Source organism: Adiantum capillus-veneris, chromosome 26 (assembly GCF_014529385.1).
Source record: "Adiantum capillus-veneris isolate H3 chromosome 26, ASM1452938v2, whole genome shotgun sequence".
NCBI classification, from domain to species: Eukaryota; Viridiplantae; Streptophyta; class Polypodiopsida; order Polypodiales; family Pteridaceae; genus Adiantum; species Adiantum capillus-veneris.
The window spans coordinates 25194685-25208244 of NC_140956.1; positions in this window are offsets into that span (position 1 = coordinate 25194685).

Consider the following 13560-nt stretch of genomic DNA (forward strand, 5'->3'; position numbering starts at 1 on the left):
ATGTTTGAGGTTTGCGGTTTGGTCCAATGGTGTGAATCATACTTATGCTCCATAGCATCCATTGGATGAACCTTTCCTAAGGTCGGTGGAAACTCAAACACCATGTTCCCATTGTACATCTTTGGTATTTTTGACACTTGTTTGGTTTCCACTAAAGCTTTGAAAGAAACTTTGTCAAGGTGTTGGGCTTTGTCACTACGTTAAAAAATGACAAAACACTATTTGTTCTCCTTACCTAGGTAGAGTTTTTCAATGCTTGCTCTCCAAAGAGTTGTTCCTTGCTTGGACTAGTAAGGTCTATGAAGGGAACATCCACCAAGAGAGCAGCCACGCCACTTGAATTTGAGACTGTGTCCCTTGGACTAGCACCACGAACTTTGTAGAGGGAGATTCGTCCACACCATAAAACCCCTCTCCCAAGTGTTTCCTTGTTCTCTCCATTGGCATTGTCAACTCTTCACTCCCAACCATGACAATTGCATGCAGAGCAATAAATGTTTGTGGTGCAACATGCTCTTGTAGATATTTAAACCCAAAAATAAGCTTTTCCATTGTTGATAAAGCGAAAAGCCCTTTTGAAAGAAGGGAAGACTATAGTGCATGACATGATAGTGGAGTTGAAAAAATATGCACTAGTCCAACAAATTCTCGGTTTTGTGTGGAAACTCAATGAAAAGAAGCTTCCCTTTGGAAGCATGATGACTAGAGAAAAAAGCCTGAAGACCGTTGGGCGAACAAGACTGAGCTTTGCTGCCATTGAAGAGGGGGAAAGGGGAACACACCCAACACACAACACAATGCCTCGCTATAGCCTAGGGTATACACAGTGTCCAATCCACTGCAGTTCACCTTCAAAACTTGACACTATTCGCAAGCAAACCACCACCTACACACATGCTTTGCAATGCACCAAACAGATCCAATCATTCCACTCTGCTCAAATCATAGCCCTCCACATGCACACAACCTCTCTCTATCTCTCTTTGCACGACAAACCTCGGGGGGCACACACATCGATACACGCCCGAAAACACACGCACACAAGCAGAGAAGAGAAGGGGGAAGGGAAATTGACACCAAGAGACAGCAATGATGACTTCCTTGCATACACACACAACCGTTCACAATCAACTCCCTATCGACACAACCCTCGGCATCATATCTTGGCTCCAATCTGCAATCCAAAAAGACGGGCATGCTTTGTAACTCGAGCTCTATACACTAACATCCACTTGGGCAACCGGTCCCCAGCTGCCTTGCCCGGCAAGAATCTGTAATGCATTGAACCTTCAAACTCAAATATCTCAGGCTTCATAGCTCTGTTTGATGAGCCGTCTGGACCTGCTCCTTCAGCACCACAAGCTCTACTTCTATTGATTGGGCAATAAGTCAGATCAATCCGGAGATGTTGCGATGCATTCTATAGTAGGTTTCATTGATTGGTCTCTTCTCAAACCACTTCTTTCTCCACATGTGTTGGTTGTCGATTATTGCTTGGATTTGAGTTGCCGCTATAGACACATCTCTGTAATCCCCCTTGCTGTTAGGCTCAAAACTAGGCAACGTTTTCCTTTTCCATAAAAGAGCCTCTTGTCTCATTAATGGTAGTGCAATCATATTGTGCTCATGGTTCTTGACCACCTCGTCGGGTGTGATTATTAGAAGTGCAGCTGATTAAAGAACTTTGAGTTTGTATTGCATGTATGCTTTGTGATAAGGATCACACACTTCTAAGATCCACCTTTGAATTTCTTATCGGGCATTTGTATGCTCTTCTTTGTCTTCTTCATCATGTAACACTGCCTATGTAGATGTGCTTGGCAGCTCTACAGGGGGAAGATCCATACCTATTTTCTCTTGCCCTATTGTCTGATGACTTTCCACTATAGTTTTTTGAGTCCTTACAACACTTAATTCCAAATATTTTTGTTGCAAAGCGAGGACATGAGATGTGTTTTGAGCATCCAACTCTTCTTTTGCTTTGGCTAACTGTTTTTGTAGCTCTCCAATTTTATCCTCTCTTTGTTTTGGATGGCTTTATGTCCGACTGTCATCACTTGCAAGTCATACTGTTCTTGAGCTAGGGCTGCCTTGCGATCTTTCAACTCTTGGATGGTTGTGATTGGCATTGCTAAAGTAGAAGTAGGGTTTGGGGTGTCTTGCATTGCTATAAGGTGTGTAAGTGTTTTGTTGAACACCCCATAATATTCCCCTAGTCTTGTATTCTTTTGTTGTTCTTTTTCTAGCTCTTCTTCTAGGCGTTGTTGCTCGACTCGTAAATCTGTGTTAGCCTCATTAAAGGCTTGAACCTCTTTGTAGAAATGAGCAACATTTTTATGCTCCTTTTGGAGTTCAACTTGAAGCTTCTGTTGGTTACCTTGTAAATATTCTATCTTCTATTGTAGCTCTTGATTGACTTTAAGAGATTTAGCTACCTCTTGCTTGTTATCTTCTAGTTCTATTCATTTTAGGTTGTGGAGTGCTCTTTGACATTAATACTATAACTTTATTTGTTCCAGATGAGCGTCAATGTCAAAAGAGTCTATCAACTGCCTTCCTTCATCTATTATGGTATGTGAGCACGGCAACCTCGGTCTTGAATGTGTCATTTGAGGTTGACTAGAGGTGCCAACTTCTGTCGTGTTTTTTGTTTCCGTTGTTTTATCCTTATCATTTTGTCCTTCAGTGTAGTTGGAGTTTGTTTAATCTCTTGACCTTCAGCTTCATCCATCTTTTGAGGTTGTAGTTGTCGTTGGCAACACTTAGTTGGGTGCTTGATTTGGCAATTCTATTTTGTGCTCGACCTCTACTTTATCAACATTCTAGTCAGCTGATTCTTGAGTAGGAGGAGGGGTGGTTGGTTGATTTGATGTTGATGGTATATTTTCAGAGTGAATTTCCAAATGATCCACACCACCCTCCTCTTTTATCTCTTTCCCTGCATTATGAGTTTTGTCTAACTCCTTTGGTTTGGTAGATTTGACCAATGATTCCAGATCATCAACGCATTATTGCTTGGACTCTTGCCATTCCCTTTGCTCGGCTTTATGTTTGAGCTCTTCCCTAATCCTTTGCCGCATTTCTCTTGCAGATTCTAAATTTGATTTTGTTGCCCATCTTTTGTATTGTTTTATTTGCTCTAGTCTTTCTGCTTTCCTTTGTTCCATTTGCATATCTTGATCACTTTCTCCCTCATCGTCTGCATCAGATCCCAGCTCCCTCTTTTTTTTAGGTTCTCTTTTTGCGGAGCTCTTCTCTCAGTTGTTGGGCTTCTTCCAGTGATTTGCATGCTTGAGAGATAGGGATCTGGTCTCTATATTTAGATGACCGTTCCTTAAGCTGCCTCGGCGGAGTGTATATTCTTCTTCTTCTTCCTCATACTCTTCCTTCTCTTTCTCCTTTTCATCAGAGGATCTGTATTTAGACGGGGTATCGTCACTCATCTTTACATCCGACTCCATCTCCTCACTGTCAGACTTCTTTCTTCCACAAATCCAAACTCCAGCCGTGTCTCTACAAGTGGTAGCTCTTCTATCATTCCCAGTGCTCGGTAGGCTATCCTTGTCAAGACTGGTCTACCGTTCATGTATGTTTTGTTGCGGTCGCTGTGTTTCAAGTTTGCCTCCATCAGATTTTCCAATATAGTAGGTGCCTAGATCGCACTTTATGGTTCTTCTCTCTGATAACCCTATTGCCATCACCACTGCAATGTGAAGGTTTGGTTTCGTGTATCTTGGTGGCTTTTGAATCTTTAGGTGTTGGGAGATCAGTCGGAGGGGTAGTTCAGTCTCTGAGTATACTAGGTCTTTGTAGGTGAATTTGTGTCCTTGTTGGTTCACAAATGCTTCATTGTTATTAGCGGCCTTTGTCTTCATGAGCAAGTTATGTTTCCAAGTGACAAGTGCAATGCTTGATTGATCACATTCAAAGTGATTTTGACTTTGATCTTTCCTCCATTATTATCAGTCAAGATTGCTTCTCCATTGTATTTGATAGAGGGCATCAGCTCATGGGCCCGCTGAAAGTCCGTCCCCCATGGCTGTAATCTGAAGAATGTATCCATCTAAAGGCACCTTGATCTTGCAATCACTTCCTGCTACTATCGATGAAAATTCTAGAGTTCCTTTGGAAATATGGTGGTCTTTACCTTAGTGCCATCAGCCGTTTCAAATGTTCCAATGAAAATATTTATTGGGATTTGTGTCAGCTACTCATCGGACACATGTGCTCATTTGATGCTATCTCTATGACCTGGTAGGATGGGGCTTCCCACTCCTTCTTGGGTCATCTGCGAGGCATTTTGTGATCAAACATTTGAGAAATTAGTTCTCGAAGTTGGCCAATAAGTTGTTGAGAAAAGTCAAAAAATGCAAATTTTGACCATAAGATAAAAAATCATTATAACTTGATCAAAATAAGCCCAAAGTGATCTCCAAAATTCACCAGTGCATCTAGGGTAGCTATAAGCACTAGGACAAGCTACTACATGTCATATCTGGCTCAAGGGGTCATGGATCGTGATCCATGTTCAGCAACATTTTGGACTTCTGGTGATACCACCTAATTGAGCATGAGTAAGGGATGGTAGGGTTCACTTCTTTTTTGATTTAGATCATTGGTTGCGTTTTGATGCCAAATGAGAGGATAGAGAGAAAGGGAGAGGGATTGAGAGAGGAAGAGAAAGAGAGAGAGAGGGAGAGATCGAGAGAAAGATAGAGGGAGATATATAGAGAAAGGGAGAGGGATAGAGAGAGAGAGAGAGAGAGAGAGAGAGAGAGAGAGAGAGAGAGAGAGAGAGAGAGAGGTGGAGGGAGAGAATAGAGAGAGGGGAGGGAAAGAGAAAGGGCAAAAGAGGAAGATGGAGAGAGAGAGAGAGAGAGAGAGAGAGAGAGAGAGAGAGAGAGAGAGAGAGAGAGAGTAATGGAAATGGCCTATGAACTTTGAGAATAGCGGAATTAGGAGAATTAAAGAGAGCATTTTTGTGAGACTACTTTGAGAACATAAAGGGTGAACCTAATTGATGGTAGCAACATAATCATAGTACTTAATTAACTTGGCATGAACAATACTTTTGCAAGAGAGAGAGTTTAGAGAACTTGACAACAATTGAGTACCGGATTTATGTGGAGCCGGTCCCCCCTCCAATAGGCTTTTGTATAGATTCTCCCATCAAGAGAGACTTGGTACAATACAATTTTTGTGTTCTTTGTGACCTAGGTGATGCAATGAAGATGGAAAGCTTCATGCATCACGAGCATAACATAGACTTTGCAAAAAGAGTTAACTTTTCCAAGCCGCAGTCCCAAGGCCTCAAACACCTTCAAAGGTGGAGAGAGCTAGCAGAGAATGAGGATAGGGAACAGAAAGAAGAAACATTCATAGGAGAAAGAAATAGTTCCTCACTTATCATCACTCTTCTTGCTAGCATACATAATAGCATAGTAATGAAGATAGAGAAGATGACAAGCTTAAGTATTGAAGCATGGCTCTTGGTTGGATTTTCATTCTATAGCCAAGAGTGTTGGTGTAGGCTCTCAACATCTCTACTAGCTTGGAGAAGAAGATGGAGCTCTTGCACTTTGTACTTCACACAATGAGCGTGTGTGTGTGTGGGAGAGTATACCCCCCAAGCCACCCGCCTCCTTGCTTTGGTTGACCCCCTCTTCTAGCACTATCTTGCATATGATTGGGCCTCCTCAAGCTTAGCCAATCACAGGTTTAGTGCATATCAAGCAACAAGGGTAGCCTTGGGACAAGTGTCCCCCTTTCACCTTTGTGTGAGAGAGAGGACTTGATAAATGTAAAAACAATTAATTAAATCAACTAAATTATCATTGGACCCCAAGGGAGGCTAACCAATAGGCTTTAGTCTCACTATGAGGGCAACATGAGGAGGAGCTTGACAAGTGACCTATTTGTCTTCTTGGTACCAAGCTTGCCTTGTGTGAGGGTGTGTGTGTTCTCTCTCTAGTTGAGGTCTCGCCCCCCCTTGTGTAGGGAAATGCATTGACTTTGAACACCTTCCCCTCAAGCACCTTAGTCATGGAGCACATTAGCACCTTCGTCATTAAGCACCTCAAGCACCTCAAGCTTGGGCCGGGTTCCCACCTTAAGCACATCCCTAGCTTACCTAAGGTCAGAGGAATTTTAATACTAACCTTTGAAGGTCTTCAATGAAGCTAGCCCTAAGGTCTTTAAGCTCCATTGGCTAGCCTTGCCGTTTGACAGATCATCTCTCATTTGGACCCCTTTAACATTGGCCCCGTGTTGAGATAGACCCGTAAGCACATGTCTATATTCTAGCCCTTGTTCTCATCTATTCCCCACATTAAATGATCAGTTTATATGAGAAAATGATTTGGATTGGTTAGATATTAGATTTTATGACATTACCTCTCTCTTGAAATCATAGTCGTCCTCGACTATGAGGTAGAAGAGATAAAGCCTTAGTCATTAGTCAATGTTTCTTAGTGGGTAGAGGATCCCTTTTTACCCTACGACATCATTCCAATATGGATGACTAATCCATTTGGTGATTGGGAGACATAGCTGCCGCAAGCATGTCTGCTCTTTAGTCCATTTCATTCTCCCAAGTAGAGTGACAAATTCTACTTGGTGTTTGAGAGACGTAGTCATCACAAACATGATTCTAAGAATGCATACTACTTAAATTTGTGCACATTAAAAGAGTACTAGTATTATAAGACAAAAACATTGATCATTTAAAAGAAACATGTACCTTTGCTTACTCTAACGTAGCATTGTAAGCATTGACAAGGTTCATACTATCCTTAAGTTGTATTCCTTGCATCCATCTAGCATCTTCAAAAGGATAATTTTTTAACTCAATAAGATACTGTCGGATAATCTTACCATGTCATAGTACCTTGTCTTCATGCCGAAGGATAGCTTCGGGTTGTAGCACCTCTTCTCGGTCTTCGATTTCGGGGGGGTCTTCAATAATTGGTTCACTTGGTGGATCTCCTTTGTAGGGCTTAGGTAGGCTCACATGAAAAGCATTGTGTATGAGCCAATGGCTGGGCAAATTGAGTTGATAAGCCATCTCATTGATTGGCTTCAAAATTTAAAAAGGACCATAGTATCTATTTACTAGTTTAGCATAATACTTTTGATGGCCCGTAGGATTTTTGCCTGTCGTTTTTCTCAATTGAGCCTTTGGAAATTTAAGTAAGACCCAATCATTTTATTTACATGTTAAGGTCCTTCTGTGCTTGTCATCATCAACTTTTTGCCTTTGTTGAGAGATGGATATAGCCTCCTTAATCTTTTGAAAATATTATTGTAGGTCATGGCTATACTCATCGACAACAGCGAAGATCTTCGCATGTACTTTATGTAGCAAGAGACTTTCAGGTCTTCCCTCAATGATTTCAAAAGGTGCTTTTCCCGTAGAAGTATGGAAAATATTATTGTACACATACTCTACAAGAGGTAAGTACTTTTCCCATTGTGAGCGTTGATCTATTTCTGTAACATGAGTCTTTAGTAGGTTGAGTATCGTAAGATTGGCTATCTCACTTTGGCCATCCATTTGTGGGTGATAGGCCAAAGAGAAATTCAATCTTGTGCCTAGATTTTCAAAGAGACCTTTCCAAAAATTACTGGTCATTCTAGGATCTCTATCTGACACAATGGATGTCAGCAATCCATGGCATTTTAAAATCTGAGATATGAAGAGAGTTGCCATTTGGTGTGCCTTAATAGTCTTTTCGACAGAAATAAAGTGTGCTTGTTTGCTAAACCTATCGACTATTGTCCATATTCCTTTATTCCCATGGATAGACTTGTGTAATAAAAAGATAGAATCCATGGATATACTCTCCCATGGTGAATTTGGGATAGGCAATGGCTGGAGTAATCCAGGTTGCTTCCCTCTATCATACTTGGTCTTTTGGCATACCACACATTTTGAAACATACTCTTGTATGTCCACTTTCATGGTAGGCCGATGAAAATACATCTCTACTCCTCGAAGAGCAGGTTGAATGCCTCTATGCTCGCATAGGGAGGAGTATGGGATTCATACATGATTTTTTCACGAAGGGAATAGGTAACACATAGCCTATTGCCATGGAGAAGATAACCATGTTGCAAGGTGAATGGTTCCTCTTTCTTCCCCAAAGCAAGGGATGACATTATGTCTTTAACGTCAAGGTCAATAGCATACTCATCTATCATAGAGGATAGATAATTGTGCGTTGCTATAGACACTGCATTAACTTTTGGTCATCGTGAAAGTGCATCAGCCAGCAATGTGAGCAATATGAAAATAAAATAGCGAAAAAAAAATTCCACCTCATTTGTTTCTCAGAAAGCTTGGTTTGCGTCATGAAGTACTTGAGACTTTGGTGGTCTGTTTGTAAAATAAATGGAGTCCCCAATAGATAGTGTTTCCATGTGATAGGGCATGTAGAATAGCTAAAAGGTCTTTCTCATAAATGCCTAAGACCCGTTCATCCGTATTGAGTCTTCAACTTGCATATGCTATGGCATGCCCTTCTTGAAGCAAGACTGCTCCAAGGCAATCACTACAAGCATCACATTGGACCTCAAATGGCTTTGAGAGATCGGGAAGCATAAGGATTGGTTGGAAGATAAGATTCTTTTTTAGCTTGTCAAAAGAATTTTTCTCCTTAACAGTCCATAAGTACTCAATGTTCTTCTTTATTAAGTCATGTAATGGTTCTGCTATTTGAGAGAATTTTACTATGAAGCATCTATAGCTTTTATTACCTCCAACTTTGTTGGATCCATATGGATACCATCTTGAGAGATAATATGACCTAAGTATTAAATCTCTTGAAGGAAAGAATTACTTTTTTTATTATTGATAAAAAGCTTGTTCTCCCTCAATGCTTGAAAAATCACATGGAGATGTTGCTTGTGTTCCTCCAAGGACTTGGAGTAGAAACGTGGTTGGTGCATTAGTCAAGCCAAAAGGCATGACTAGATATTCATAAAGGCCAAACATTGTACGAAACGCGGTCTTTAGGATATCTTCATCCACTATCCTTATTTGATGATAGCCACTTTTAATATCAATCCTACTGAAGTAGGTAGAGCCTTGTAGCTTATCAAACAGATCTTCTATTCGAGGTACGGGAAATCTATTTTTGATAGTGATATGGTTTAGTACTCGATAGTCCACACACATACGGTATGTACCATCTTTCTTTTGCACTAAAAGGACTGGAGAACAAAAGGTAGAGGAGCAAAACCTCACCATCCCTTTGTCTACCAATTCTTATACTTGCCTCATGATCTCCTCTTGTTGAGCTTGGGAAACCTGATAAGGAGGCTTGTTAGGTGGTGAGCTTCATGGACGTAGGAGCTAAATTCGATGGTCATCATCCCCTCATTTTGGAGGTAAGTCCATAAGGATATCATCGATGGACACATCTTGGAATCCTTTTAGAAGATTAGACAAGTCCATCTCTTCTTGATTCCTACCATTTACATCTGATAAAACATTAGGACCTTTTAGGGACTCTTTCACAAAAATCATGTACCCAGAAACTGAGCTCTTCATAAAAAAGCATGAGGATTTACAAGTGGTATAGTACAACCAGACTCACTAGCATCTATATACATGCTCTTTTCCCTGTAGTAGGTGAAGTAGATTCTCCTTTCAGGGAATTTCATGTTGGCAGCCATGTGGTTGAACCATAGTGCCCCTAGGATAACATCCTCATGTTGGAGAGGAGAGATGAAAAAGTCTTCTTTGTCGACATAGCTTTGGACATGAAGCCTCAACTTTCCAATCAAGGAAGTAACAGAGGCTTGCTGTCCCTTGAACGCGGTGTCGGCCGTTACAGTATCTCCCATCTCAAAAGCTTGAATGCCCAACTTGATGGACAACTCCATTGATATGAAGTTGTGAGTAGAGCCAGGGTCAAACAAGATGACGACATCATGTTCCCTTACCTTTCCCCTAGCATAGGAGAGAGGTGATCCTTTGCCATGCATATCCTCTTTTGGAGATTCGATAGTGGAAACTCTAGGAGTCTCATTAAGGGCATTTCTATTGGGACAAGAACGATAGCCGTGTCCTTGCTCCCCACACTTAAAACATTTTAGGTCCTTACGAAAAGCTTCAAGCTGTTCAGGAGAGACTTTATTTTTACTCTATAAACTCGCTGCTCCTTGGACGGATTCTTGTTGTTGTTGTTGTTGTTGTTGTTGTTGGAATTGCCTTGGGAAGAAATTTGGGCATTGGTTCACCCCTTTGCATCACTTTTGTCTTTGCTTTCCATGGGCTTGACATTCTGTCTAGCCCTCATTGGAAATTGATGCGCGAAGCAACCATAGTGTGGTGGATTAATTCGGTGATAGAACCAGGCCGTTGATGTACTCGGCCATCTCTTCAGATAATCCCACATAGAATTGTTGCTTTTGCTTGGTGAAGTCTATCTTTTGAAAAATAGTAGCCTTGAGATGTAAATTCCAAAACTTGTCCTTGTATTTGTGGATAGACTCATGAGAGAGAAGCTTCAAACTTCTCCATTCAATAAGCACTTTGTCCTTTGCATCGCTTGCAAGGAGTTGCTTCATGATGGAAACTCATAGAGTTTTCCATATCTTTGGGGCTTCGCCATTTTCATGAAGGCTAGTCCACAATTGACGAGCCGATTTCTAGAAGTGCATAGCTACATGGTGTAGCTTGGAGGACTCCGTGAAGCCCTCGTCTCCAAAGGTCGCATCAAATTGTTGGATGAAGGCCAATACTTTGTCGGTAGCACCAAACATGCCATCATAGGTGAGAAAAGAGATACTCTTTTCCTCCCTCTTTGAACTTCTTGAGCTTTTGGGACCTTCGCCATGCAGGGTAAGATTTGCAATGTCCTCCCCTCTTGTATTCTCTAGGAGAATAACCACAGCTTTCGTCGGAAGGGGAGGAAGGTGAAGAAGGAGAAGAGGGCAACCTCTTTCTTTTCCTTTTCTTCCTTTGTTTTCTCTCTTCCCTTTTAGAGTGACAAGGAGAAGGGCTGTGGGTTGACCTTTTCCTCTTAGGAGGAGTTGGCGATCATCTAGATTGTCGTCTTCGTGGAGCCACATCTTCAGAGGAACTTAGAGATTCATTACTTTCTTGTTCTTTGGATTCCTCCTCTCATATGGGAAAGAGTCTTCTTTTGGGGGTCTCATCAAGAGGCCTCCTAAGCTCTCTCTCCTCTTGGAGAGAAAGGCAAATCCCATAAGCACGAAAGTTGTTGAGTAACTTCGGCTTGCAAAGCAGGGTTGCCCATAGCTTGCTGCAACCTAGTAACAAGGTAATTAACAAACATGGGGGCATCATCATTAGCACCTTCTTGTGCAAAATCAAAGTCATCAATGTTCATTCTACTCTCTTGGTTATTATCAGCCATGCTAATTAAACTTATGTATAGATTACTTTGTGCTTTGGTACCCTCAAAAACCTTAGTCGCTACTCTTCTTTACCTTTGAAAATCAGTTCTCAAGCAGCCACACCCATGGTTTAGACACTGTTGATTGCAAAGACTAGTGGAGAGGGTGTCTAACGTTGTTCAGTTGATTATTGTTCCTGTTGAGCTTGCTCGTAGCTCAATAATGGTAAAGCCAAAGGCAAGCCCCAAGAGGCTCCATTATTAATACTATAGTTCCCAATGGTGTACCTTGAACTAAGTCCTTCTCAACGTACCAAGATAATAGATCCCTATCCCACTTACTCTATTGCAATAAGCAAGCCCAACCTTTCATGGACAACTTAAGGATCTCTCTTCTTAAGCAAGAAAAGAGAAACCAATAGCTCTAATACCAATGTAATGGAAATGGACTATGCACTTTGAGAATAGCAGAATTATGAAAATTAAAGAGAGCATTTTTGTGAGACTACTTTGAGAATATAAAAGATGACATTAATTGATGGTAGCAACATAATCATAGTAATTAATTAACTTGGCATGAACAATACTTTTGCAAGAGAGAGAGTTTAGAGAACTTGACAAAAATTGAGGAACGGATTTATGTGGAGCCGGGTCCCCCCTCCAATAGGCTTTTGTATTATAGATTCTTCCATCAAGAGAGACTTGGTACAATACAATATTTGTGTTCCTTGTGACCGCAATGAAGAAGGAAATGCATCACTAGCATAACATAGACTTTGCAAAAAGAATTAATTATCCCAAGGCCTCAAACACCTTCAAAGGTGGAGAGAGCTAGCGGGGAATGAGGATAGGAAAGAGGAAGAAGAAACATTCATACGAGAAAGAAATAGTTCCTCACTTATCATCGCTCTTCTTTCTAGCATACATAATAGCATAGTAATGAAGATGGAGAAGTTGGCAAGCTTAAGCATTGAAGCATGGCTCTTGTTTGGATTTGCCTTCTATAGCCAAGAGTGTTGGTGTAGGCTCTCAACGTCTCTACTATCTTGGAGAAGGAGATGGAGCTCTTTCACATTGCACTTCACACAATGAGAGAGAGTGTGTGTGGGAGAGTATACCCCCCAAGAAATCCCTCTCCTTGATTTGGTCGACCCCCTCTTCTAGCGCTATCTTGCATATGATTGGACCTCCTCAAGCCTGGCAAATCACAGGCTTAGTGCATATCAAGGAACAAGGGTAGTCTTGGGACAAGACTACCCTCTTCTAGCACTATCTTGCATATGATTGGACCTCCTCAAGCTTGGCCAATCATAGGCTTAACTAAATTATCATTGGACCCCAAGGGAGGCTAACCAATAGGCTTTAGGCACACTATGAGGGAAACATGAGGAGGAGCTTGATAAGTGTCCTATTTGCCTTCTTGGTACCAAGATTGCCTTGTGTGAGGGTGTGTGTGTTCTCTCTCTAGTCCCTAGAATGAGGGCTCGCCCCCCCTTGTGTAGGGACATGCATTGACTCTAAACACCTACCCCTCAAGTACCTTAGTCATGGAGCACCTTAGCACCTTGGTCATTAAGCACCTCAAGAACCTTAGTCGGCAAGCATGACAAGCACCTCAAGTACCTTAGTCAATAAGCACGACAAGCACCTCAAGCTTGGGCCCGGTTCCCACCTCAAACAAAACCCTAGCTTATCTAAGATCAAAGGACTTTTAACACTTATCTTTGGAGGTCTTCAATGAAGCTAACCCTAAGGTCTTTAAGCTCCATTGACTAGCCTTGCTCTTTGACAAATCATCTCTCATTTGGACCCCTTTACCATTGGCCTCGTGTTGAGATAGACCTATAAGCACATGTCTATATTCTAGCCCTTGTTCTCGTCTATTCTCTCACATTAAGTAATCAGTTTAATATGAGAAAATCATTTGGGTTGGTTAGATATTATATTTTATGATAGGGAGGGAGATTGATTAGTCCAAGAGCCCATATAAATGTGTATATGCTCGTACGTATGTGTGTATATGTTGGTATCTACGTGTAGATAAGATGTCCTAATACTACCCTACCTTTAATGTAGATGTCGGACGAGAGACCATCTACTCAGGAGAAACCCATTCACTCTTTCTTTGGTTGGTTCATGTCCCAGATGGGGCCCCATCCAGGGTGGACGTTGCCCCCAGTGGACCCAACTCTTGAGC